The 27,306-nt window shown below is 43.0% G+C and overlaps 1 protein-coding gene across 1 annotated transcript in view; it reads left to right on the top strand.

The window, feature by feature from the left end:
• Positions 1-27,306, top strand: part of ksr2 (kinase suppressor of ras 2) — a 587,663-nt gene that overhangs the window by 254,759 nt on the left and 305,598 nt on the right. The gene's annotated exons all lie outside the window — the stretch shown is intronic.

Here is a 27,306-nt window from a genome sequence, read left to right as displayed (position 1 = left end):
AAGTGATAAGGCCTTCTGCTTTAACAGGGAAGTGGGATGAGAAGAGGGGATAAAGATACCATTGTTGTCCCCAGTGGGCAGCCACGGGGACCACCACCTGCTTCCAATGATCCGCAGCACTTGCTCCTCCACGTCAGAAAGCTGGCACAGTTCAGCTTTACGCCCCACCCCCCACCCCCCCAGTCTGCTGCTGCTGCATCCTGTTGTGTGCCACCTTGGCCTGCAAAAGAAAGGAAGCTGTGTGAGTAAGAGTCCAGTTATGTAAGTGGAAGATATGCCTGCTGTGGTTAAATAGCTGTGATGTAGGCAAGGCGTGAAATGAGGCTGTGACTGTGAGTAGGCACAGATGGTTGGTGGTTGCCTGCTGGGTTAAGTGCTGGTTTGCAGAGTGTGCACAGACAGAGGCTCAGAGGTTGGTCTGTAAGAGTTGTGGAAACATATACTCACTTTGACCACCTGAGTGAGGTCGTTGAATTTTTTGCGACATTGTATAGGGGTTCTATCCACAACCGTGCTGCCCAGTACCTCCGCAGCCACCTCTGCTCACATGGCCCTGAAAACCTGTGGAGTTGGCCTTCTCCCAGATGGAGGGAACAGTACCTCCATCCTTCTCTCCACTGCCCCCACCAATGTCTGCAACACCAGGTCACTGAACCGAATGGCCATCACACAACTTCCTTGCAACTCAGTCAACGGAAGTAATGATGAGAATGACCAGGTGCTGCCTGAAGCGACATCCCCTCTAAGAACTAGAATGAACAGCAGCCTCATTATCAGTGAATGAAAGTCAACTGAAATTGGGTGCAGCCTTAGTAATAGTGCCCCTGCAGTGCCCCACTGAGGCTATTAGCACCTCCAATACCACCTTGCTGCATTTCTGAGGGAAAAGTGCCCAATTTCCCACAATTTTTCAGACCATCTCACTGGGCGCTAAATGGTCAATCTTTTAAAACTTTGTGCCCCTGAGAGATGAGTGTGTCACTGGTGGTTACTGTTCCTCAATGTTTTGTTTCTGTATGAATTTACTTTTAAATGAGCTAAACATACTTGTCTCCGAAGTAGTGAGAATAATGCTGCTCCCTCATAAATAGAGTATAGATTTTCACAAAGCCTAGCCAAAAGATATTGTTTACCTAAATGGCATGATTGGATGGAAGCTACAACAGGCTGTGTTACCACATAACAATCAACATTAAAGAAGTTGCAATTTGTGGCTGTTACTAAGTCACATCAAAGCTGATTACCACCGTAACATTCAGTCTTCACTGAGGACAGAAGGGAGAGAGGAGCATTGGAGTGTGACAGGGATGAACTAATTCTTTGCATCATCCATTTATTTTAATGAAAAGCATTGCATCTTCAAAAGGCAAGAAATTGAAGGCATGTTTATGAATTTATATGAGTATTTACGTGCATCCTGTGTTGATGCCTGGAATTCTCTCGTTGCCCATGCATATTTGATTTATTAAGCCTGAATGTTTGTGGTAATAGCGCTGTCTGAGCATGCACGCTGACGGATTCCAGTGGGTATCATGACATCAGTGAGTGTGCAGGATGTGTCATTGGGGAAATGGGCTTCTGTGTTCGTTTTTATGGCTCTTTGTGATTATTGGAACATTTTGAGGGCAAATACATTTCTTATTGTGTTTTTGATTTTAAAAGACTATGGCTTGCAAAATCAAATGTAGGAGCACATTTAATCATCTTAACTCTATACTGTATCTTTCCCCATAAGTAGTCAGCATTAATTCTGACTGAAAACCAAAAGAAAATAACTTGCAGCAGTTTTAGAGCGCATCCATTCTTCTTTTAACTTACTCAGGTGTTTCCTACAAGGCTATCAGATTAAATCTATAGAATGTGGCATAGATTTTCATCTTTACCGCCTGGATGTCAGTGAGGTGCAGCTTGAACAATGCACAAGAAGCTCAACACCATCCAGGACAAAGCAGTCTCATCCACCAGCTTAAACCTCCATTCTCTCCAACACCAGTGTATTGTGGCGGCAGTGTGTACCATCTACAGCAAGTTACTAAGGCTTACGAACATACGAACAATGATGGACAGGTAAAGACCATCTGGTCCATCGAGCCTGTTCCATACAATTGCAATACCTTATGTATCACAGCATATACACTCCACCCCGCCCGAAACCATGTGATCTCCTGGGAGAGGCAAAAAATCAGATTAAAAAACCCAAGCCAATTAGGCGGGAAAAAATCTGGGAAATTCCTCTACGAACCATCTAGGCAATTGAAACTACTCCAGGAGATCACTCTGGCCTTGAATTCCCTGCAGTACCTAGCTTCTGTAAGAGGTGATCTCTGCCGCAGCCAGAAACAAATCCAACTTTCGCTTGAAGGAATTCAGCGAGTCTGCATCCACCACAAGAAACGGCAGCTTGTTCCAGAGGTGTACTATTCTCTGGGAAAAGAACCACCTCTTGATGCCTAATCTAGCCCTATACAACTTAGATTTATGACCCCTGGTCCTGCCTAACCTATTTAATGAAATAAACTGCCAGCTGGAACACCGTATAAACCTCAATCACATTCCCCTAAGTCTACGTTGCTCTAAGGTATAGAGTCCCAACTCTTTTAGCCTATCTTAATAACTAAGATGCTTTAGACTTGGAATTAGTCCAGTGGCCCTCTACTGCACTCTTTCCAGAACCTCTATCACCCAGCATGTGAGGAGACCAAAACTGGACACCGTATTCCAAGTGCGGCCTGACTAAGATCTTGTACAAGGACAGAACAGTATGCCTCGTCTTATACTCAATTGTCCTATGGATACACCCCAATACCCTATTTGTTCTAGCTATCGCTGCATGGCATTGCTCATGTACCTTTAAGGATGTATGCACTAGAATGCCCAAATCTCTTTCTACCGCTACCATCTTTAATGCTTTTCCCTGGAGGGTATACGAATGTTGAGCATTTACCCTGCCCACATGCACAACACTGTATCTAAGTTATACATAATTTTCCAGCACTGAATCCAATCTCCCAACACATTAAGATCTGCCTGAAGCAGACGAGCATCTACAATTCTAACAATCGCACAAATCTTGGTATCATCTGCAAATTTTCAAATTTGCCCCCAACCCCAAAATCCAAATCATTAATAAAAATAATAAAGAGCAACAGTCCCGACACTGATCCCTGTGGGACACCACTGGTGACCGGTCTCCAAACAGATCCAAGTCGATCTATAACTACTCTTTGTCTACGTCCTGCCAGCCAATTCTGAATCCAACTCAATATATTGCCACTAATACCAGAGGGTCCGATCTTATAGAGAAGCCTCTGATACGCTACCTTGTCAAAACCTTTTTTGAAATCTAAGTAGACAATGTCCACTGGGCTTCCCTCGTCAACCAACTTTGTAACTTTTTCAAAAAATACAATTAGATTTGTGAGTCATGACCTCTTTTTTTATGAAGCCACGTTGGGTGTCCCTAATATGTCCATCCCTATCCAGGTATCCATATATTGCATCCCTTATGATTCCTTCAAGCATCTTCCCTATTACTGATGTTAAACTGATGGGTCTATAGTTAGTCTGCCTTGTCACCTTTTAAAAAAATGGGGACTACATTAACTGCCTTCCACTTTGTAGGAACCATTCCAGAATGCAGTGAGCTATTAAACATACAGGCCAGGGGCTCGCGCAGCACATGCCCCATCTCCCGGAGGACCCTCCCTCGGGAGGATATCATCCAACCCAGCTACTCTATCTATTTTCAAGTTCTTATTTCTTTCGAAAACAATATGTTTATCTACGTTAATATTGTTCACAAAATTAGTATTATTAAATTCTAATATTCGAGCATCAGCTTCAAGGGTGATGCAAAGTACTCATTTAATATTTCCACCATACTTAGTGAGTCTCCAACAAGACCTCCCAAACCCATCACTTCCACCACCTAGAAGGACAAGTGAAGCAGGTATACGATCACCTCACACTTCCCCTCCGAGTCACACATCATCCTGACTTGGATATATATCGCCGTTCCTTCATCATCCTGGGGTCAAAATCCTGGAACTGCCTATCTAACTATGTTTTAGCAGTACCTTCACTGCATGGTCTGCAGCGGTTCAAGAAAGCAGCACAGTGTTATCTTCTCAAAGGCAACTAGGGATGGGCAATGAATGCCATTGACACGCACGTCCTGAGAATGAATAAGTAAAAAAATGATAAGCATTGGACAACATGCAGAGAGAAAAATCAGGCCAGGGAGATTGCATATCTGTAACAGAGCTTGTCCCATTTTCCTTTTATGAATTTACAACCACCGGATGTCTCAGAGTGCTTTACAGTCAATGAAGTACTTTTGGAGTGCAGTCACTATTGTAATGTGTGTGCGATCTCCCCTTCTGCGATCCTCTCTGTGTTGTGCTCAGGCATTACTTATCGCCCAGGTGCTGGAGATGAAAACTTACCTCTACCTTTTAAGAAAAAGCCTTATTTACTCAAAATCTCATATTTTATGAAGATGAAATTTTTCTTGCAAATTCCCTGCACATATGTCACTGACAAAAATAACCCCCTACCAGGACTTAGTGGCTAATTGCATCTTACAGTGTGGTACTGAGCGATACAAACCTGATCTATGTTGAGCTGGAGCTTTAGTTGAGGTACTAGAATTGGCCTCAGGATCTAGGAGCTAGAGAGGGGAAAAATGTCAGTAGCCCCATATAAAGTCCTGCTCCCACCACCGTCTCTGATTTGTCACATTGCTTGTCCAATATCCAGTACAAGATGAGCAGAAATTTCCTCCAACTAATATTGAGAAGGTTATTGTCTTCGGTCCCCACGACAAGCTGCCTTCTCTAACCACCGCAACCATCCATTTTTCTGGTAACTGTCTGAGGCTAGACCAGACCGTTCACAAACTTGGTGTTATATTTGATCCCAAGTTGAGCTTCCAATCACATATCCACTCCTTCACCAAGACCGCCTACTTCCACCTCCGTAACATCGCCAGTCTCTGCCCCTGCCTCAGCATCTGCTGCTGAAAGCTTATCCATGCCTTTGATACCTCCAGACTTGATTATTCCAATGCACTCCTGGCTGACCTCCCATCTCCCAACCTACATAAACTTGAGTTCATCCAAAACGTTGCTGCCCGTATCCTAACTCACACCAAGTCCCATTCATCCATCATCCTTATGCTCACTAATCTACATTGGCCTCTGGTCCGGCAATGCCTTGATTTTAAAATTCTCATCCTTGTTTTCAAACCCTTTGTTTAGCCTGCTTGACATTCACTGTCTGGATTTATACACTCTGAATGAGTACATGAGTGAAACACCAGAAGTAACTGATGCCTGCAGCTCAATATCCCAATAAAATTTCGAGAAAAAGGGAAGATAATTGGGAATAAACACGTGAGGAAATGCTGATTATCATTATTAGAGATACTGAATTTTCAGATAAAACTATGAAATTACAAATGGATATTTTTCAGCTCTGCACGTCTACAAAATGGGTAAAGTCATGTTTGAAATTCCTTGGTGCTTTTCTTGTTGGGTTGAGTTACATTATTTCTATTCTTCCTTGCTGGGAGGCTGCGTCAACATTTCAGTGGTGCCCTGAAGCTCAAGCTTTAAGAGTTAGTCGAAAGGACTGTGGCAGCCACGAGTGCCTCCTACTTTTGACCCACAACAGCTTCGATTGTGGAGATGTGAAGAGGGGCTGTTTACTTCTCCCCAGAATGACTTCACTACAGATCATTACTGTGGATGTGTGACTTAGGGATTAGTTGCAAAACATATTTTGAGTTGGAAGTGAGGCAAAAAGTTTCAACGTTACTTAAAGATTACCCAAATTTTTGAAAATTTTCAGTTTAAAATAAACAGCAACACATGCAAACTGCCATGTTCCCTGTACAGCTGTAAATCCCCCCAACATATACTGGATGGCTGAATTTGGAGCCAATTTTGCAAAGATAATTGTTTAAAAAAAAATACAAGCCAGCTGAATAGTAGTCTGATTGGAGCCGGTGTGATCGGAATAGAATTTGAATGATTTGCTGCTATTACCGTACAGCAAATCCACCACTGAAGAACTCAGTGGGCCATTTTTATTCCCTCTTATGTTCTAATTTAGACCTGCTTTTGGAGACTTGTTAATCACTTTGGTTCTTCGACAACAACGTTTCCTGTTCTTGCCCACTAAATTACTAAATGTACATTTTATCATTTTTGCTTAGTTTGATCAGATGGAACAGGGAACATTTTACTTGTTTGTCTCATTTATACTTTATTTATCTTATTTATACCAAAATCCAGGTGCATAATCTGGAATCATTCGTCAAATCCATGGTGACTGATACAACAATGTCTGATATGGCTCAAGCCAGCAAGCGTCTACATTATTTTTCTTCCCCTTCTTCTTCCCACAATACTGATAAGGCAAAACCATCCAAGTTTTTGGAAGAACTAGCCACATTATTGGCTTTCACAAATGGCCACTGAACTGCACACCCTGATGAGTGATCATTCTTGCCTGAAATTGCATCAAGATACAACAGCGTGCAGTCTCTGAGTTTCATCCATTTTGAGAGATTAACATTCTACTCTGCTCCAAACAAAAAAAAGAAGAAAAATTGCATTTGTATTGCATCTTTCATGTTTGTAGGCCATCCTAAAAGGCTAAACAGCCAACAAATTACTTTTGAGGTGTAGTCACTAAGGATAAGAAGTGGCTCTGGTCCCTTTTCAGCCACAAAACCAATGGTGCACAGACAGCCTGAGCGCAAATCGGGAAAGAAAGACTTGTATTTATATAGCGCCTTTCAAGACCATCACCATCATCACAGGCAGTCCCTCGAAATCGAGGAAGTCTTTCTTCCACTCTAAAAGTGAGTTCTCATGTGACTGTACATTCCAATATGGGAATTACAATCTCACAGGTGGGACAGACAGTCGTTGAAGGAAAGGGTGGGTGGGGAATCTGGTTTGCCGCACGCTCCTTCCACTGTCAGCGCTTGTTTTCCGCATGCTCTCGACGACGAGACTCGAGGTGCTCAATGCCCGCCCGGATGCTCATCTTCCACTTAGGGCAGTCTCGGGCCAGGGATTCCCAGGTGCTGGTGGGGATGTTGCACTTTATCAAGGAGGCTTCAAGGGTGTCCTTGAAATGTTTCCTCTGCCCACCTGGGGCTCGCTTGCCCTGTAGGAGTTCCGAGTAGAGCGCTTGCTTTGGGAGTCTTGTGTCGGGCATGTGGACGATGTGGCCCACCCAACAGAGCTGGTCAAGTGTGATCAGCGCTTTGATGCCGGGGATGTTAGCCTGATTGAGAACATCGACGTTGGTGCGTCTATCCTTCCAGTGGATTTGCAGGATCTTTTGGAGGCAGCACTGATGGTACTTCTCCAGCGCTTTGAGGTGTCTACTGTATATGTTCCACTTCTCTGAGCCATATAGAAGGGGGTTGTATTACTACTGCCCTGTAGACCATAAGTTTGGTGCCATAGTTGAGGTCCTGGTCTTCAATCATTCTTCCTCAGGCAACCAAAGGCTGTGCTGGCACACTGCGCACTGCAGGCGGTGTTGGACCAGATGTCTCAAAATGCTTTACAGCCAATGAAGTACTTTTGGAGTGTAGTCACTGTTGTAATGTGTGCGGCCCGAGGCTCACCCAAAATTAGACATCGAGCCTCTTTTTCAATAATTTGAGCATGCTGCAGGCGCCTGTTGTGACTCGAGAGGCAGCACACACATTTCAGTTAGATCAATTCTGGGCCGGTTGCCTTGCCGGCAGCAGCCCTCAGATAAGTCTCGGGGAGAATGGGAGGTGGGACCAATCTCGGATCGCTGTGGCCCTTGGGAGTGCTGTAGAGCCGGAACAAACTGGAAGACTCCTCCTGGCTCCACATCAAGCTGTGAATTCAAAATTAACTTAACTTTTTGGTGGAATCCGTTTTCTAAACCGCATCCGCAATCGGAAACCTGAGTGGAGCCCACCCGACACCAGTTCCACTCAGGGCATCCTAATTTTGACCAGCGGTCCTAAAACTGGCATTAGGCCCCTCAGTAACATATGCAAAGGGCCTTATACCCATTTTAGGTGGCAAGTGGGATGCCTACAAAGCTGCCTTTATCAATATTGCCGCCTCTAACGCAAGGCAGATCGGGCACAGAATGTTACACCCTAAGTTGGTTCTTTTTGCCCAACAGTTTATGCCCGGAACATGGGCGCAATAAGATCCAATTTCTACCACACTGTTTATGCAGGCAAATACAACAGCCACAGCAAGGCCCCAAAACACAAGTTAATTTGTTTTGGTGATGTTGGTTGAGGGATATATGTTGGCTAGGATAGCGGAAGAACTTCCTTTTATTCTTTGAAAACTTGCCCAAAATCTTTTATATCCACATAAACAAGCAGATGGAACCGCAGTTTAACATTCCATCTGAAAGATAGTATTTCTGACAATGCAGCACTCCCACACTGAAGTGTTAGCCTAGAATATACTGAAGTGGGGCTTGATCCTATAACCTTCACACTAGTGAAAGTGCTCCTACTGAACCAGACTGACAGATTGACAAAGTCTGATAAGGAAAGCAAATTCTACTGAATAAGATTCTGTTAATTACCCGCAAGATTACTGTTTGGCTCTTCACTACTGTCAAAATACATCTGAGTGTTTCAGAAAATCCAATTAATTAATTGGAAACAAAATATTGCGCAAACCTTTTAAAAAACGCAGAATGGGAACTAGTTGAAAGGCACCACTGATTGACTAACTGACAGAAAAATAGCTCCCAGGAAAAATGACAAATCATTCAAATAAGAATTGTACCACAACATCTAATTTTTCTCTATTAAACACTGTGTACAATGTGCATTTGTCATACAGCAGAGATCACACTTTGTTAGAGATGTAAAATAATTTTTAAGGAACAAAGACAAAGAAAGGCAATCATTGGCCTGGAATTACTCACTCAGGGCTTATTATTCTTGATGCTTCAAAGAGGTTTTCTTCCACATATCAATTTTCCTGCTCTTATTTTGATGGATTCTGGAAGGATTTCTGACAGTTGTGTGTGACTCGATCGTATAAATCGTATTATACATGTTTGCATGAACTAAAACAAAGTTTTGAATTAAATATATCTTTGAGTAGGAAAACAGATTGTTTTTAAATTATTTGATGGGCAAATATATTAATCAGCCTTCCATCAGTTGAAAAGATAAAATGGTGCTATTTGAAGGGAAGGTCATGTGTTGGAATGACACAGTTGCTTTTAACTGATTCAGGAATCCTGAAGCCTTCCCCCATGGGCTATGCTAGATTCTGATCATTGCTCATAGTATGCAAAGGAGAATTTAATTCAAAATGAAGACTAAAATGCCTTCAGTGAATTGTTCTTTTCCTGTATACTACATTGAGTGAGATGCAAGAACGTTCAGCTGGTGATTATTATCTGATTACTCTATAGTGTATCAGGCCAATATATAGGGCTAGAAATTGCTTAGCACCCTGTTTGGGGCTATAACTTTTGAAGGAGCACAAAAGTATCATCAGGCGATAAAGTTATTTTGCTCCCGGGAACTTCTGCTTTAGCATTCCAAGAGGGAAGTGGAGCGCTAAATCAAGCGCTCTCACTTCCATTAGAGCACGAAAGTGAGTCCTTGAATATTCCTTTCCTCGCTTAAAGGGAAGCGCTAATGATCGGTTCAAGCAATCTTCATGCTGTCTCTGTTGGGCCACAGGACCTGCGCTAGGTGTATAGCAGCGGCAAGCACTCTAAGAGAGTGCAAGGCTGAGGAATCGCGGGATCAAAAGAGATCAGGAGGCACCAGACATGAGAGAGAAATACATTTTCCCCTACCTGACCACCGGTGCCTTTAAATATCGTTCCCCAAGCAGCCATCCAAGGTGACAGTGCCTCCTGTAGCTGCTGTTGTTGACGCCCGGCGATGCTGCAAGGGGCGAGAGTGACTATCATATCTGGGGAGCTACGCACCGGATGACGTCACGATCTATGGGGCGCAAGAGAGCAAGGCGGTAAGTGTTAGCGCTGGTGCAAAATTGCCAGTGAAGTTCGTGGGCGTCAGTGAATTTGGCGCGCCCGGTTGGTAACCTCTTAGCGCCCCGTTACCGCCCCCAGGAGCTAATGGGAGGCGCAAACCAGTAGAATTTCTCCCCCATAGAGCCTAAAATATTATATCAAGTGAACCTGAGAGCTACAAGCGTAGATCCAAAGCGTTCTTACAACAGAGACAAAGGATTGTTTCCCTTTATTCTATTGATATACAAAATGTGTGCGTGTGTATATGTATGTGTACATACGTATGTGAATATATGCAGTGAGTTTACATGGTCGTTTAGAAGGCTGTAAAAAAATTCAAAAGGTTCAGATATTGTCTTCAGTCACAAAGAGATTATACAATTGAAGGTAATTCTCCACAATTGCACTGCCGACATGGGCCTCTATTGCTGGCTGCACCTATCAGGAAATACTAGGCACACTTCGCATGATTTTCTGCCCATACTGATGGAGAATTGTGGGCAGTGCATCTGCGTTAGTGTTGGTGTGGGAAACCTACATCTTTATTTTGATACCTCTCAGTCCAAATAAGTAAATAACCCTCACTAGAGTTAATAGGTTTCAAACCTTTTAAGCTACATAAAAATGTACTTACGCATTAGGTACAACAGATTGACCTGCACCCATCAGTAACTAATGCCATTATCTGGTGATGTAAATGAATTGCTGCATATTTGCATGCTCTTGAACAATTTTACTTTCAGCATCTCCACAGAAGACCAATCATGGTTGCAGTGTGTAATCTTTTGTAATTGTTACCAACGCTTTTGTTCCTATTTGCAGCCATTTACCTTGAAGTGATTGCGTCCCTTTAAATGTACTTATTACTCCTGGCTCACTGCGAGGAGTATTCGGAATAAGGTGGACGAATTAACTGCGCAGATAGCAGTTAACGGGTATGATGTAATTGGCATCATATGGCTCCAGGGTGACCAAGGCTGGGAACTCAATATCCAGGGGTATTCAACATTTAGGAAGGATGGACAGAAAGGAAAAGGAGGCGGGGTGGCATTGCTGGTTAAAGAGGAAATTAATGCAATAGTAAGAAAGGACATTAGCTTGGATAATATGGAATCGGTATGGGTGGAGTTATGGAATACCAAGGGGCAGAAAACTCTAGTGGGAGTTGTGTACAGACCACCAAACAGTAGTAGTGAGTTGGGGACACCATAAACAAGAAATTAGGGATGCATGCAATAAAGGTACAGCAGTTATCATGGGTGACTTTAATCTACATATTGATTGGGCTACCCAAACTGGTAGTAATGCAATGGAGGAGGATTTCCTGGAGTGTATTAGGGATGTTTTCTGGACCAATATGTCGAGGAACCAACTAGGTAGCTGGCCATCCTAGACTGGGTGATGTGTAATGAGAAAGGACTAATTAGCAATCTTGTTGTGCGAGGGTCCTTGGGGAAGAGTGACCATAACATGGTGGAATTCTTTGTTAAGATGGAAAGTGACACAGAAACTAGTGTCTTCAACTTAAGGAAAGGTAACTTCGATGGTTTGAGGCGTGAATTGGCTAGAATAGACTGGTAAATGATACTTAAAGAGTTGACGATGGATAGGCAATGGCAAACATTTAAAGATCACATGGATGAACTTCAGCAATTGTACATCCCTGACTGGAGTAAAAATAAAACGGGGAAGGTGGCTCAATCGTGACTAACAAGGGAAATTAAGGATAGTGTTAAATCCAAGGAAAAGCCATACAAACTGGCCAGAAAAAGCAGCAAATCTGAGGACTGGGAGACATTTAGAATTCAGCAAAGGAGGACAAAGGGGAAAATAGAGTACGAGAAGAAGCTTGCCGGGAACATAAAAACTGACTGCAAAAGCTTCTATAGATATGTGAAGAGAAAAAGATTAGTAAAGACAAACGTAGGTTCCTTGCAGTCGGATTCAGGTGAATTTATAATGGGGAACAAAGAAACGGCAGACCAATTGAACAAATACTTTGGTTCTATCTTTACGAAGGAAGACACAAATAACCTTCCGGAAGTACTAGGGGACCGAGGGTCTAGTGAGAATGAGGAACTGAAGGATATCCTTATTAGGCGGGAAGTTGTGTTATGGAAATTGATGGGATTGAAAGCCGATAAATCCCTGGGGCCTGATAGTCTGCATCCCAGAGTACTTAAGGAGGTGGCCCTAGAAATAGTGGATGCATTGGTGATCATTTTCCAACAGTCTATTGACTCTGGATCAGTTCCTATGGACTGGAGGGTAGCTAATGTAACACCACTTTTTAAAAAGGGAGGGAGAGAGAAAGCAGGAAATTATAGACCGGTTAGCCTGACATCAGTAGTGGGGAAAATGTTGGAATCAATTATTAAGGATGAAATAGCAGCGCATTTGGAAAGCAGTGACAGGATCGGTCCAAGTCAGCATGGATTTATGATGGGGAAATCATGCTTGACAAATCTTCTGGAATTTTTTGAGGATGTAACTAGTAGAGTGGACAATGGAGAACCAGTTGATGTGGTATATTTGGACTTTCAAAAAGCTTTTGACAAGGTCCCACACAAGAGATTGGTGTGCAAAATCAAAGCACATGGTATTGAGGGTAATATACTGATGTGGGCAGAGAACTGGTTGGCAGACAGGAAGCAGAGAGTCGGGATAAACGGGTCCTTTTCAGAATGGCAGGCAGTGACTAGTGGAGTGCCGCAGAGCTCAGTGCTGGGACCCCAGCTCTTTACAATATACATCAATGATTTAGATGAAGGAATTGAGTGTATTATCTGCAAGTTTGCAGATGACACTAAACTGGGTGGCGGTGTAAGCTGTGAGGGGGACGCTCAGAGGCTGCAGGGTGACTTGGACAGGTTAAGTGAGTGGGCAAATGCATGGTAGATGCAGTATAATGTGGATAAATGTGAGGTTATCCACTTTGGGGGCAAAAACGCGAAGACAGACTATTATCTGAATGGCGGCAGATTAGGAAAAGGGGAGGTGCAACGAGACCTGGGTATCATGGTTCATCAGTCATTGAAAGTTGGCATACAGGTACAGCAGGCAGTGAAGAAGGCAAATGGCATGTTGGCCTTCATAGCTAGGGGATTTGAGTACAGGAGCAGGGAGGTCTTACTGCAGTTGTACAGGGCCTTGGTGAGGCTTCACCTGGAATATTGTGTTCAGTTTTGGTCTCCTAATCTGAGGAAGGACGTTCTTGCTATTGAGGGAGTACAGCGAAGGTTCACCAGACTAATTCCAGGGATGGCTGGACTGTCATATGAAGAGAGACTGGATCAACTGGGCCTTTATTCACTGGAGTTTAGAAGGATGAGAGGGAATCTCATAGAAACGTATAAGATTCTGACGGGACTGGACAAGTTAGATGCGGGAAGGAAGTTTCCGATGTTGGGGAGGTCCAGAACCAGGGGACATAGTCTTAGGATAAGGGGTAGGCCATTTAGGACTGAGATGAGGAGAAACTTCTTCACTCAGAGAGTTGTTAACCTGTGGAATTCCCTGACGCAGAGAGTTGTTGATGCCAGTTCATTGGATATATTCAAGAGGGAGTTAGATATGGCCATACGGCTAAAGGGGATCAAGGGGTATGGAGAGAAAGCAGGAAAGGGGTACTGAGGGAATGATCAGCCATGATCTTATTGAATGGTGGTGCAAGCTCGAAGGGCCGAATGGCCTACTCCTGCACCTATTTTCTATGTTTCTATGTAAACAGCAATTTAAGGACTGCTTACATCTGGAGCTCGACGTTCCACTTGAGATCGCTGGGCTAGCGCCCATATATCACCCAAAATGGCAGGCTATCGCCCATTTTGCTTAAAAAGTGGAAAGTTGGGCCGGAACATCGCCAAAAAATTGCTGGCCCAACTTTCGTGTCACATCGCCGAGGTGGTCGCCCACACATCGCCCTGCACAACTTTCGGCACATCGCCCACACATCGCCGGGTTGATCGCTCACCAGGAAAATCGCTGGACATCGCTGGAGAAAAGCTGCTTTTACCTGACCTTCCTCACAGAATTCGGCACCATGGACACCATTTTGAATGTGGAGGAAGTGAGAGGCTGCTTAAAGAAGGGGCTTATAATTTGTGAGTTATTTAATGACCTTATAGTTACTGATTGATCCACTCACATTTATATTTATATTTATTTTAGTACAAAGGTAATTTATAGTAATAGTGATAGTAATGGGGACTGTAACTTCTCTATCATTACTTGCTGGTTTCTGAAGTTGGGTTTAGTGAAGGGTTTAGTGAAGGGCCCGATCAAAGAGTGGCAGTCTAATGCGGAAGCGGAGGAGGAACTTACAGGGGAAAACAATCTTACCCCAACTTGTCTGATAAGGAGGTCATCGATCAGATATTCCAACTCATCAAAGGGGATTTGCAGCCTATCAGGACCGCACTGCCCGTTGAAATAAAGGTTACTGCGACACTATCCTTCTACGCATTGGGCTCCTTTCAAGCTTCAGCTGGCGACGTCTATGGTATCTCTCAGCATGCCACACATTGCTCCATTCGACTCAAGCCCTTTACACACACAGAATGGACTTTATAAGCTCCCTTATGACCAGGAAGGCACAGACCGGGAGGGCTTTAGGTTTCTCGAGAATAGCAAACTTCCCCAAGGTACAATAGACTGCACGCAATCGCCCTGAAAGCACCTTTAAAGGATGAGGTGTTTCATAACCGAAAGGGATTCCACTCCCTGAATGTGCAGCTGGTTGTTAACCACAACCAAATAATCATGGTAGTTAATGCTAAATTTCCAGGCAGCATCCATGATGCGCACATCCTGTGTAAGAGCGCTGTCTAACAGTCAGCCACAAGGTAATGGTTGGATGCTGGGGGATAAAGGATATGGCCTTGCCAGCTGGCTCATGACCCCCCTGCGTAATCCCCAGACAGAAGCCGAGAAGCGTTACAACGAAAGCTACACAGCCACACGCAATATAGTTGAAAAGACAATTGGAGTGCTGAAGCAGCGCTTCAGATGCCTGGACCACTCTGGAGGCAGCCGACAATACCACCCTGACCAGGTCACTGAGTTTATTGTGGTGTGCTGCATGTTGCATAACCTAGCTATAAGGAGAGGACAACAATTGCTAGATGGGGCTGCTGGTCCACCTCAGGAAGGATTAGAGGTGGAAGAGGCAGATGAGGAAGAGGAGGAGGAGGAGGCTGGTGAGGACCTCGGGGAGGACAATCAGCCTGGCGATGAATCCATGGCACCCCTCCCCCGCTGCAAGACCGGAAAAACCCTGTGGGAGCTACGTGGCTGCAATGCTGTTGCGCCAGTAGCTCATAAATGAATGCTTTGCATGAACTTACATTGGGGACAGTCACAGTTACAGATACAGAAAGACAACAGTTGCAGTTGCAGTTGCGTTATGTTTCATCCTTGCCTGGTCTGGTCTGGCCTGGCCACTGTTTCCCAACAGTTATATTCATGTTTTACCTTAACGTTTGTTATTAGAAGACACTGCACAACAATTGTAAAGTGAAATCATTTTTTTTAACGAGTTAACAAAATGTAAGAATTATTTAAATGTAACACCCACCCCAACAGTGAACCAACAGTAAATTTAAAAAACAACAACAATGAACAATATAACAAGAACAAGAACAACTGTAACACTCAAACAACAATAAAGCACCCACCTCCCTACCTGCGGCCATGTTTCCCTCCAGGTCCTTTAACCCCCGTGTCTTAACCCCACCCACCCGTTTTGGTCAGCGGGCGATGGCAAGACTTCCTGCCGTGGTTAGGGGGGGGCGGGGGGTGAAGGTGGCTCGATCGGCTCGGGGTGTTGGAGGGAAAGACAAAGCTGCGCAATCGTCTAACGAGTCAGAAGGAAGTGCATCCCCCTGACTCGCTTGTGTGCTGGTGCTGGTGGCATATCTGACGGCACCCTGAGTTTAGTGCCATGTCCCGCCACCATCGCATGCTGCAAGGCATCGATGGAGGCCGTTGTTACACGCATCTCCCTGATCATCTGCTGCATATCCTCCGAATTGCGAGCAGAAGCCTGGGACATGTCCCTCGTGCATACCACAAAAGCCTGGGGTAGCTCGCGACTTATCGCGACACTCTCCATGCACAGTCTGGTCAAGCTCTTGATCTGATCGGCCAGTGGAGGCATGTGCTGACCTCGCTGACCCGACCTCCGTGGGGTTGGCATGAGCACTAACATGTGCCCTGGCGTTGCTGGCTGCAAACCGCTTGGTGACCGCTACCTCTTTTGTCGAAGCCGACGTTGTGGCCGCAGGTCCCACAGGTACATCAAGCAGAGACAGGGGAATGCTAGGGGCATCCTCCTCCATTTCCATCACATCGTCCTCCTCCTCAGGCTCGATTGTATCTTGTTCCTCTTCCTCCTCCCCTCCCGTGGTGAGGACCAACTGCAACTGGAGAGGTTCCGGTCGCGCCTCGCTGCGCATGGGTGTTGTTGGACCTGCAAAACATAATTTGAGCTTATTAGAATGGAAAGGTACACATTCTTGCACTGTGCTGGCATACGAAGGAGGAACAGCACTACTACAATAAAGGAGACCAAGAGACGTTACATAACAACGCATCACACGGTAGTACATATGGTGGTAAATCCAAGTTGAAATTCAGTGACCCAGAGAGCTGTGGAGGCTGGATCAGTCGGAGAATGATCAGGGAGTGAATATTTATAGGGAGCGGAAAGAGAAGGGGACTGATGGCCAGATCGCCTGCTCCTGCTCTTATCTCTTATGTTGTCAACCTGAGAGTAACACAGAGGCTGCATGGGAATCAGGATAGCTGCATGCATAACATGACATAATTCATATAATGAAATGTCGTCACATTACTTTAACACTGCTTGACGCATTACTCACGTGACGCAAGCGAGGGCTCTGCCTCACCACGGGTGGCCGAGCGAGTGTGGTCTCCGACCAGCACCGCAACTCGTTCCTCTAACTCCGTGAGCGGAGTTAGCTGGGCAGGGCCTCCTCCGGTGCGCCTGCGCTCAGCCCGATTCTTCGCTAACTTCTTCTGCAAACATGAAAAGAGCATGGCAAAAGCTAATTGACCAGGTACTATCATGGAAAGACAGCAGTCTCCAACATTATGTGCTAATAGGGTTTGTATCCACAATTGATGCACAGTTATAACAAAGATCGTGTTTAGGATCTAATGCTTGACACAAACATCTCTCTCGACTACAATCTCCATTGAAGGGCCCCTGGGGGTGGTGGGAATCAGGATAGCTGGTGAACTCGGCAATGACCGGAGCTAATGTCCCAAAGTGTTCCAGGCAGACACTGAGCAAGGGTAGCTCTCCCCCAGTCCATACTGTGTAAGTGACAGCAGCCAGAGAGATTTAAAAAGGTCGCAAGTTCATAGCCCTGTCCGGATCTTAGCAGGGAATATATGTAATATATGTAAGAATAACAAGCTTAATTTCAAACCTGGAAATTTATAATTATAATTACAGTTTGCATCATTACAATATAAAATCTATACTTACTCTTGCCGAAGCAACCAGGCTGTTCCAGCGCTTCCAGCACTGGTCGGATCCTCTTGCCTTGTGGGACTCGTCGGCGATCTCGCTCCAAATCTTTCAGTACACCCGGGGTGGAGGTTTCCCACGCCCACCCCGGGTTAATTGGGCCCACCGCGAGTACAACTCCCCGACGAGGGCCTCATTGGCCTCGTCAGAGAAGGGTTTGGCCCTCCTCCTACCCTCCACCTCCTGCCCACTGTCGGACTCGTGGCCAGACATAATAATAAATCACAAAAAAATCACATTCCTGAAACTCTCAATACCCTCTATATGATTTTGCTCCTCTCTACAGCCTTTCTCACTCTCTCTCTCTCGCCTTACCTTCTGCACATGCTTGGATGGCCCCATACCTCCCGAATCGCGGAAAACCCTGTTTACAAAAAAAACGCATGCGCAGAAGGCTGTTGCGAGGGAAGCTTTGCGTTCCACATCGCTGAGGCCCATTTCACATCGCTGGACTATCGCTCCCCAAAAAATGCCGAAAATCACAATCCCATAAATGGTCGATGTTCCAGCGATCATGAAGGCTGAAACATCACTAAGGCTGGAATGTCGCCCATTTTTTGGGCACTAGCGATCTAAGTGGAAAGTCTAGCCCCACCTCCTCTGGCAAATTCCCAATTCCAGGCCCCATTAACGGTCAGCAGCTTGTTCACACTATTTAAATAAAACGGACTTCACAAAATCAGTTGGGATCAGCACACTGATGGTTGGGTGGTTGTTAATAACTGATATACAATTGGTAAATTTATTCTAGGGTTTGTAAAGGCCAGTTTTTCTCTAAGGTATGATCAAATAATCTGCAATGTTTTAACATTACTGTACATGTCATTTAAGAATGAAATATACCCAAGAGACAGCATTAAAATACTGAAGCACCATCTTTCAAACCTCATTTGTTAAGGTGATAATTAAGTACTATGATTTTGTGACATTGATGTTTCTCCGTGAATTGATCAATGTACCATTATTGAAAAAATCTTTGCTTTATATTTACTTAAAATTAGTGTACTCATACTGTATGATCAGTGTTCTAATACTGTATGACACTGTCACTGCACTGTTACTTTTACTGTGCTGCACTGTCAGAGGTGCCATCTTTTGGATGATATATTAAACCGAGGCCCCTTTTGCTCTCTCAGGTCAACGTAAAAGAACCCTGGTGCTATTTTGATAAAGAGCACTGGATTTATCCCGGCGTCCTTATCAATATTTATCGTTCAATCTACATCACTAAAAAAAATAGATTATCTGGTCAAAATCACATTGCTGTTTGTGGGAGTTTGCTGTGCACACATTGACTACTGCGTTTCCTACATTACAAGAGTGACTGCACTTCAAAAGTATTTCATTGGCTGTAAACCACTTTGGGACGTCCTGAAGTTATGAAAGGTGCTATATAAATCCAAGTCATTCTTTATAGTTTTCTAATACTGTGCTATCAATGTACAAGTAGATAGAAGATTGGGAAAATTTTAAACGACAGCAAAGAATGACTAAGAAAGCAATAAAGAAAGGAAAGATAGATTACGAAGATAAACTTGCGCCACACATAAAAACGGATAGTAAAAGCTTTTACAGATATATAAAATGGAAAAGAGTGACTAAAGTAAATGTTGGTCCCTTAGAAGATGAGAAGGGGGATTTAATAATGGGAATTGTGGAAATGGCTGAGACCTTAAACAATTATTTTGCTTCCGTCTTCACAGTGGAAGACACAAAAACCGTGCCAAAAATTGCTGGTCACAGGAATGTGGGAAGGGAGGACCTTGAGACAATCACTATCACTAGAGGGGTAGTGCTGGACAGGCTAATGGGACTGAAGGTAGACAAGTCCCCTGGTCCTGATGAAATGCATCCCAGGGTATTAAAAGAGATGGCGGAAGTTTTAGCAGATGCATTCGTTATAATCTACCAAAATTCTCTGGACTCTGGGGAGGTACCAGCGGATTGGAAAGCAGCAAATGTAACGCCTCTGTTTAAAAAAGGGGGCAGACAAAAGGCAGGTAACTATAGGCCGGTTAGTTTAACATCTGTAGTGGGGAAAATGCTTGAAACTATCATTAAGGAAGAAATAGCGGGATATCTAGATAGGAATAGTGCAATCAAGCAGACGCAGCATGGATTCATGAAGGGGAAATCATGTTTAACTAATTTACTGGAATTCTTTGAGGATATAACGAGCATGGTGGATAGAGGTGTACCGATGGATGTGGTGTATTTAGATTTCCAAAAGGCATTCGATAAGGTGCCACACAAAAGGTTACTGCAGAAGATAAAGGTACGCGGAGTCAGAGGAAATGTATTAGCATGGATAGAGAATTGGCTGGCGAACAGAAAGCAGAGTCGGGATAAATGGGTCCTTTTCGGGTTGGAAATTGGTGGTTAGTGGTGTGCCACAGGGATCAGTGCTGGGACCACAACTGTTTACAATATACATAGATGACCTGGAAGAGGGGACAGAGTGTAGTGTAACAAAATTTGCAGATGACACAAAGATTAGTGGGAAAGCGGGTTGTGTAGAGGACACAGAGAGGCTGCAAAGAGATTTAGATCGATTAAGCGAATGGGCTAAGGTTTGGCAGATGGAATACAATGTTGGAAAGTGTGAGGTCATCCACCTTGGAAAAAAAAAAACAGTAAAAGAGAATATTATTTGAATGGGGAGAAATTACAACATGCTGCGGTGCAGAGGGACCTGGGGGTCCTTGTGCATGAATCCCAAAAAGTTAGTTTGCAGGTGCAGCAGGTAATCAGGAAGGCGAATGGAATGTTGGCCTTCATTGCGAGAGGGATGGAGTACAAAAGCAGGGAGGTCCTGCTGCAACTGTATAGGGTATTGGTGAGGCCGCACCTGGAGTACTGCGTGCAGTTTTGGTCACCTTACTTAAGGAAGGATATACTAGCTTTGGAGGGGGTACAGAGACGATTCACGAGGCTGATTCCGGAGATGAGGGGGTTACCTTATGATGATAGATTGACTAGACTGGGTCTTTACTCATTGGAGTTCAGAAGGATGAGGGGTGATCTTATAGAAACATTTAAAATAGTGAAAGGGATAGACAAGATAGAGGCGGAGAGGTTGTTTCCACTGATCTGGGAGACTAGAACTAGGGGGCACAGCCTCAAAATACGGGGAAGCCAATTTAAAACCGAGTTGAGAAGGAATTTCTTCTCCCAGAGGGTTGTGAATCTGTGGAATTCTCTGCCCAAGGAAGCAGTTGAGGCTAGCTCATTGAATGTATTCAAATCACAGATAGATAGATTTTTAACCAATAAGGGAATTAAGGGTTATGGGGAGCGGGCGGTTAAGTGGAGCTGAGTCCACGGCCAGATCAGCCATGATCTTGTTAAATGGCGGAGCAGGCTTGAGGAGCTAGATGGCCTACTCCTGTTCCTAATTCTTATGTTCTTATGTTCTTATGTTAAGTAAATGCTGTACTTTCAATGTACCAATACTGTACTATCAGTGTACACGTGGATACAGCAGTATCAGTCTACCAGTACTGTATTATCAGGATACAAGTGGATACTGTACTTTCAGTGTACCAATACTGTACTATCAGTGGACAAATAAAATTGAGTGGGCTGAGGTTTTCAGGAGAGTATTACAAAGCATTTCATCTGACTAAACTTAGAAGTGTTGGGAATCATTGAAACTTCAAAAAAGCCACTCTGCTTACAGAACCTCCTATTTGGCCTGTGCAAGGACCTCTACAATGTAATATCATTTTAATAAAGATTTATAGACTGTCAAATCAGATGAGTGACAAATATATGCTGGAGATCACGTCCGTGGGTGTATTTCTTTTAAACATGCGTCAAACTGAAAGGTGACTAGAATACTTTGACGTCTACAGCACCGCAAAACAATTAATTTCATCAATGACTGAGAGGAACACGGACAAGAACATGTCTTCAGTGAGTAAGTAGAAGATGCATGATGAGGAATAGTAAGGTAGTCAAACAAAAACAGAACTGCTGAAAGCATACAGCACGTCAGTGAGCACCTGTAACGAGAACAGCAAGTTAATATTTGGGGTATAACCCTTCGTCAGAACTTAGCTCATCTTTTGACTGACCTGGTGTGTGTTTACAGCATTGATCCTGTTGCTTTAGATTTCCAGTATTTGCAGCTTTTTCCTTTTTATTAGTAACATGTTCAGTTTGTTCCATATGTGAGGGAGACTTCAGCAAACTCTTGAGTGAAATACCTTGAAGTTATGCTGATTGAATATTATCAAATGAACAGTAAAGACCATTGAATGAAATTCTTTTGTCTCGTATGTTAATGCCGATATTAGTCCATTTAAAAATCTGAGTTAACTTCTGAATTAAAATAGTAATGGAATTTCACACAAACCTATTGTTTGCTTGTATGCTAATATCAGCAGCCCAATTTCAAGGCAAAAGATTCTTGAATACATTCTATAGGTCTCCCAGAGGTCAAGTAATGCATTAATAATAATAAAGTAATTATCCAATAACAGCCCAGAGCACTTTAATTCTTCTGGCATTTGAGCTCTCTCCTGGTTTTTACATGCCCCTGTGGAATCTTCACTTTGCATCTGCTTGGTGGAATAAATGTTTTGTTGTGATTCTTATCTGTGTGTGAGCAGATTGCCTACCTGCTCTCTTGGTCAGAGAATGCTGGGTAACATGACAAGAGAAAGATAAGAGAAAGAATTGGAATTAGCATATGGTGAATGTCTGCAACAATCTTCCAGGCAGGATAGTAAAGGCAATAATATGATTGTTAATTCAAAATACATCTGAATGGCAAAGGGCAGAGCATTGGTGTGTTCAACAGTCTTTTATTATCCCAGACAGAAAGAAAGAACTTGCATTTATATAGCACCTTTCACTACCTCATGATACCCCAACACGTTTAATTATGAAGTGTGATCACTGTTGTAACGTAGGAAACATGGCTCAAAAGTCCCACAAACAGCAATGAGATAATGACCAAAACATCTGTTGTAGTGATGTTGGTTGAAGGATAAATATTGGCCGGGACACCAGAGAGAGCTCCTTTTTCTGTGAATAGTGCCATGGGATCTTTTACATCCACCTGAGATAATGCTAATATAGACTTCTTATGCTGTTAAGAAAATTGTGTCAAGGAGTTTGAATTAGCTAGATGGCATAGAAGTGGAGCTATGATCTGCAGGAATAGACTGATCGTTTGAGTAAGCATGGCAGAAACCTAATTTATTTACATATTTTTAAACTATTAACAGAAATATATAGTGGGCTATAAATTTTTTGTAATTGTCTAACTAAATGCAGGTGGCGTAACATCCAACTCAGCAATAATGGTTCCATTGCAAACTATGACAGCAAGGATGACTATTTTTTAAACTTCAGCTCAATTATGCTTTCAATTATCACATAACTATTATTTTATTTTTAATCAGAGAAAATTAATCCTGAAATACATCCATGAAATGTAACTTTTATTAGAAAGCAGGAGCTAGCCTTTGGGTTAGGACAAAAATTACAGCAGACCAAAATATAGCAGATGCAGCAAGGAAGCAATGAAAGAAGATGCAGGCTGGAGATGGCAGAGTAAGTGCCTCAAGAAAATGGCGATAAAGGGCTTAATATTAAGTGCCCTGAGGATTGGCGACAGTAAATGTCCCAAAAGAGTTGAAACACAAGGTTACAAAAGGATTGGTGATTGAAGAGTAAATACCTCAAAATATTAGTAATGGCAGATAAAGCAACTGTATAATTAGAGATAAAAACAGAAAATGTTGGAAATCTCAGCGGGTCAGGCTGGAGAGAAAAACAGAATTAATGGCCCCAAGTTTCCACACAATAAAAAACGGGCGCGCCCGTTTTTCGCGCCGAAAACGGCGCCGGAAAAAAAACGCGCGATTCTGGAGCGCCCTGCAGCTCCATGTCTGCTTGGCGCGGCGCCCAGGGGGCGGAGCCTACCACTCGCACCGATTTTGTAAGTGGGAGGGGGCGGGTACCATTTAAATTAGTTTTTTTCCTGCCGGCAACCCTGCGCGTGCGCGTTGGAGCGTTCGCGCACGCGCAGTGTGAAGGAAACATTGGCACTTGGCCATTTTTGCAGTTCTTTGTAGCTGTTTAATTTTTGAACATTTTTTAATAAAAGCACATTGCCATCAGCACATCAGCACTGAGGCTTCTTGCAGCAGTGAGAAGGCTGCAGGAAGCCTCAGAAAGTTGAGGCAGCCATTTCCCGACGGCCTCCCGCACCTGCCATCGGGAATGGCTGCTGAACTTGTGAGGCTTCCTCCAGCTTTCTCACTGTCTCCTTCCACCCCCACCTGCAACGGCTTCCTCCTCCCCCCCCCCGCCCCCGCGGGAACGTCTGCCTCCCCCCCCCCGCCCCCGCGGGAACGGCTGCCTCAACTTGTGAGGCTTCCTGCAGCATTCTCCCTGGCTGAAGCACTTTCACACAGGTAGGAAGATGGTTTATTTAATCTTTTCTTTGCTTATAAATGTTTATTCAGGTTGGATTTATTTGTATAATATTTGTATAAGTATAAATAAGGATTTATTATAGAATTTAATGACTTCCCCCCCCCCTCCCCCACCTCGTTCTGGACGCCTAATTTGTAACCTGCGCCTGATTTTTTAATGTGTAGAACAGGTTTTTTCAGTTCTACAAAAATCTTCACTTGCTCCATTCTAAGTTAGTTTGGAGTACGTTTTCACTGTGGAAACTTTGAAATCAGGTGTCAGTGGCCAGACACACTCCCTTTTGAAGAAAAAATTCTGTTCCAAAGTGAAACTGTTCTAACTGACTAGAACTGCAGAAAAAAAAATGTGGAGAATTGCGATTTCTAAGATAGTCCGTTCTCCACCAGTTGCTTCTAAAAATCAGGCGCAAATCATGTGGAAACTTGGGCTCGATGACCATTCGTCAGAACTGGCGAATGTTCAAAATGAACAGATTCTTAAGGAGCACTGAAAGGGGGAGGGGAGGAAAGAACAAAAGGGAAGGTCTGTGATAGGGTGGAAGACAGGAGAGATTAGAGAGACAAAAAGGATGATGGGTCGAATTGGGATGATAATGGCAGAAGTTGCTTGTATGTTTACACAGCAACTTTAGTGTTGCTGTGTAAACATATAAGCAACTTCTGCTTTGCAGCAATGCTAAAGTTGCAGTATAAATCTAGTCTGCTGTCTGACCTAACATTGGTGAGAAACTCTTCCTTGGGCTGCAGATTAGCTGTCCCAGCCAGACAGTATAAACCAGGGCACTGCTAAGTTCAAAAGAAAATTGCTCCAAGTCAGTCAGTGAGTGGAATTTGTAGGCCTCTGTCTTACTTGAAGGAGGAATTATCACAATTTATATACTCTATAAACAAACTATTTTGTGAAAATTTACACAATATGTGGTGGGCTACATTTGTCGTGATGAATTCATTTATCCTTTGTTAATGATATGATACCCCAGTGTGACGAACCCAAATAAAAACCAGTAACATTTCCCTATAGTATTCCCTGCATTATATTTTCATAAAATGGAGATTATTAAAGTCCTGCTCCAAATTAAAATTAAAATTATCACACTGTTTTACTCAACATATTATAGTTTTAAATGAAAAGCTCAACATGGTGTTGACTAATTAACATTATCATTGCCGTTATTCTATTTTATAGCTATAGATAATATTTGTGGAGCTGTGTGATACTGCTGTTAGTCCCCATTTTCGATAATCTATTCCTTATTTTGACAAGTACCACAAGCCACTCTCGATACAGCTGGCTGTTCTGATATTGCTATGTGCCTTGTCTTGTCATACAGTATTTGTATTGTTGCTTTTATCACATACAAGAGCCAATAAATGTCTTTACTACTTTTTACATTTTTTTCCGCATTATTTTGCAAATTGAATACCTCAATTTTAAAAGCCATTCATTTGTTTTCCGGTTAGAAATAATGGATCTGTCAGAAAGGCTTGATAGCTTTACAATTGAATTATTATTCAAGATGAACTAATTTCACGAACAGAAATTGTGATTGCTGTAGAAGGAAATCCTATTGTATGGTAATAACGCAGGAAACACTACCTCATGTCCTCAGGATAAAAGGAGAACAATGAAATATTCCGGTCATCTACATCATTTCAATGGGAGAAAAGAATACAGAGACAGTAAAGATGCTTTCAGAATACATTTGACTCTTTTATTGTAAAATTTCTTGTCTATCATCCATGCGACAGCTGTAACGTAACCATCACGTAACCATTGAGCTGCTCGCCAATTTTCTCCTTTTCGCATTGGATAAATGTTTACACCTTTGTATTTTTCATCTTGGTTACGTTCTACTTTTGTTATTCAGTAATCATATTGGCCCAGAAATTGCGGTCGGAAGCTTCCTGCGGGCGGATGCCTCCGACCTGACATTCTTTTACGAATTTACCTGGTGGTCCCGGAAGTTCGGAGACATCTGGTCCTGGGCCTCTAGACGAAGGCCTGCGTAGAGGCCCAAGTATTCCAGGGATTTAAACACTTCGTACGTGTCCCTGAGTATATACGGAACTCACCATAAGTATGAATGGGAATATCCCAAAAATACACAAGCACTTAAAATATATATATATTTTAAATCACAAAATGGAATTATTAATTATTTAAAACAAAAATTAAAATTTTCAAAAATAAATGTACACATTTTAAACTGTCTAAAATAAGCTTACCTTATGTAATAGGATTTTAAATATTTAAATTATTGAAAAAAATTTATTTTTCTGTCCTTTAAATGTATTCCACTGATAAAAGCACGCTTACACCTGCTTTTATCAGTCGCAAGAATTTCAAGGGCATTCGCTGGGCAGAAGTTGAGCAAATAGCCCAACTCTCCGCCCGTGAAGGCCCTTTACTTCTGGGTGCGTATGACCTGTCAAGAGGATTCTTGATAGTCTAAACCCGGAACTTGCGGGACACACCTTGTACACGCCCATAGGGACTGCAAATTCAGGGCCATTATACAAAACCTTTCTCCTCAATTTCACTTTTTTCCCCAATCCCCCCAAAATTCTGTTAAGTAAGCACCATGATAGTTCTTCAATCATACCACTATGTACTCCTAAAAATAAAAAGTTGGCACACAAAAACTATATTGAAAAAAAATCTTAAAAAATGAAATCACAAACTTACCCACAACATGTCCTCTGTTAATTTCCCCCCTCCTTCACAAACAGCACTAATAATTCTCCATGGTCTGTGAACATCTAGTACACCCTACCTCACCATACTTCACTGTCGCCTCGCCACACAACCAGCTGACTACAATAGAACTGAATATCAGGCAGGATGTATAACAGGTGGCAGATGCTTGTTGCCCATTTTGCGCTACCACCCAAGTTGAATTTCAACCCCTTAAGTTTGTGATGAGCTTAATATTGGAACTGTAAATTTAAAGGGTAAATTCAAAAATTAATTTTCAGTCAAACATGTTAATATTTGGAATGAATCATCACAGATGTCTTTCGGAGTCTTGCTGTGTGGATGGTACAAACTTATACTGGTGTCTCAACTACAGTTATTTTGTAAGGTTATATCTCGCATGTGTTCGGAGGGTCGCAAATAAATCACGTGCACAAAAGCAAATCCACAAACATTTTGGTGAAATATTTTTGAATTATGTGATTAAAAAAAAGGAATTTGAAAAATAAAGATGTTATCAAACGGGCTGAATTTTTACTGGGTAATTTTAGCTTAGATGTAAGGTAGCATTGACTAAGCAC

This window comes from Pristiophorus japonicus, chromosome 8, assembly GCF_044704955.1.
Source record: "Pristiophorus japonicus isolate sPriJap1 chromosome 8, sPriJap1.hap1, whole genome shotgun sequence".
Taxonomy (NCBI): Eukaryota; Metazoa; Chordata; class Chondrichthyes; family Pristiophoridae; genus Pristiophorus; species Pristiophorus japonicus.
This window is presented reverse-complemented; position numbering and strand designations above follow the sequence as displayed.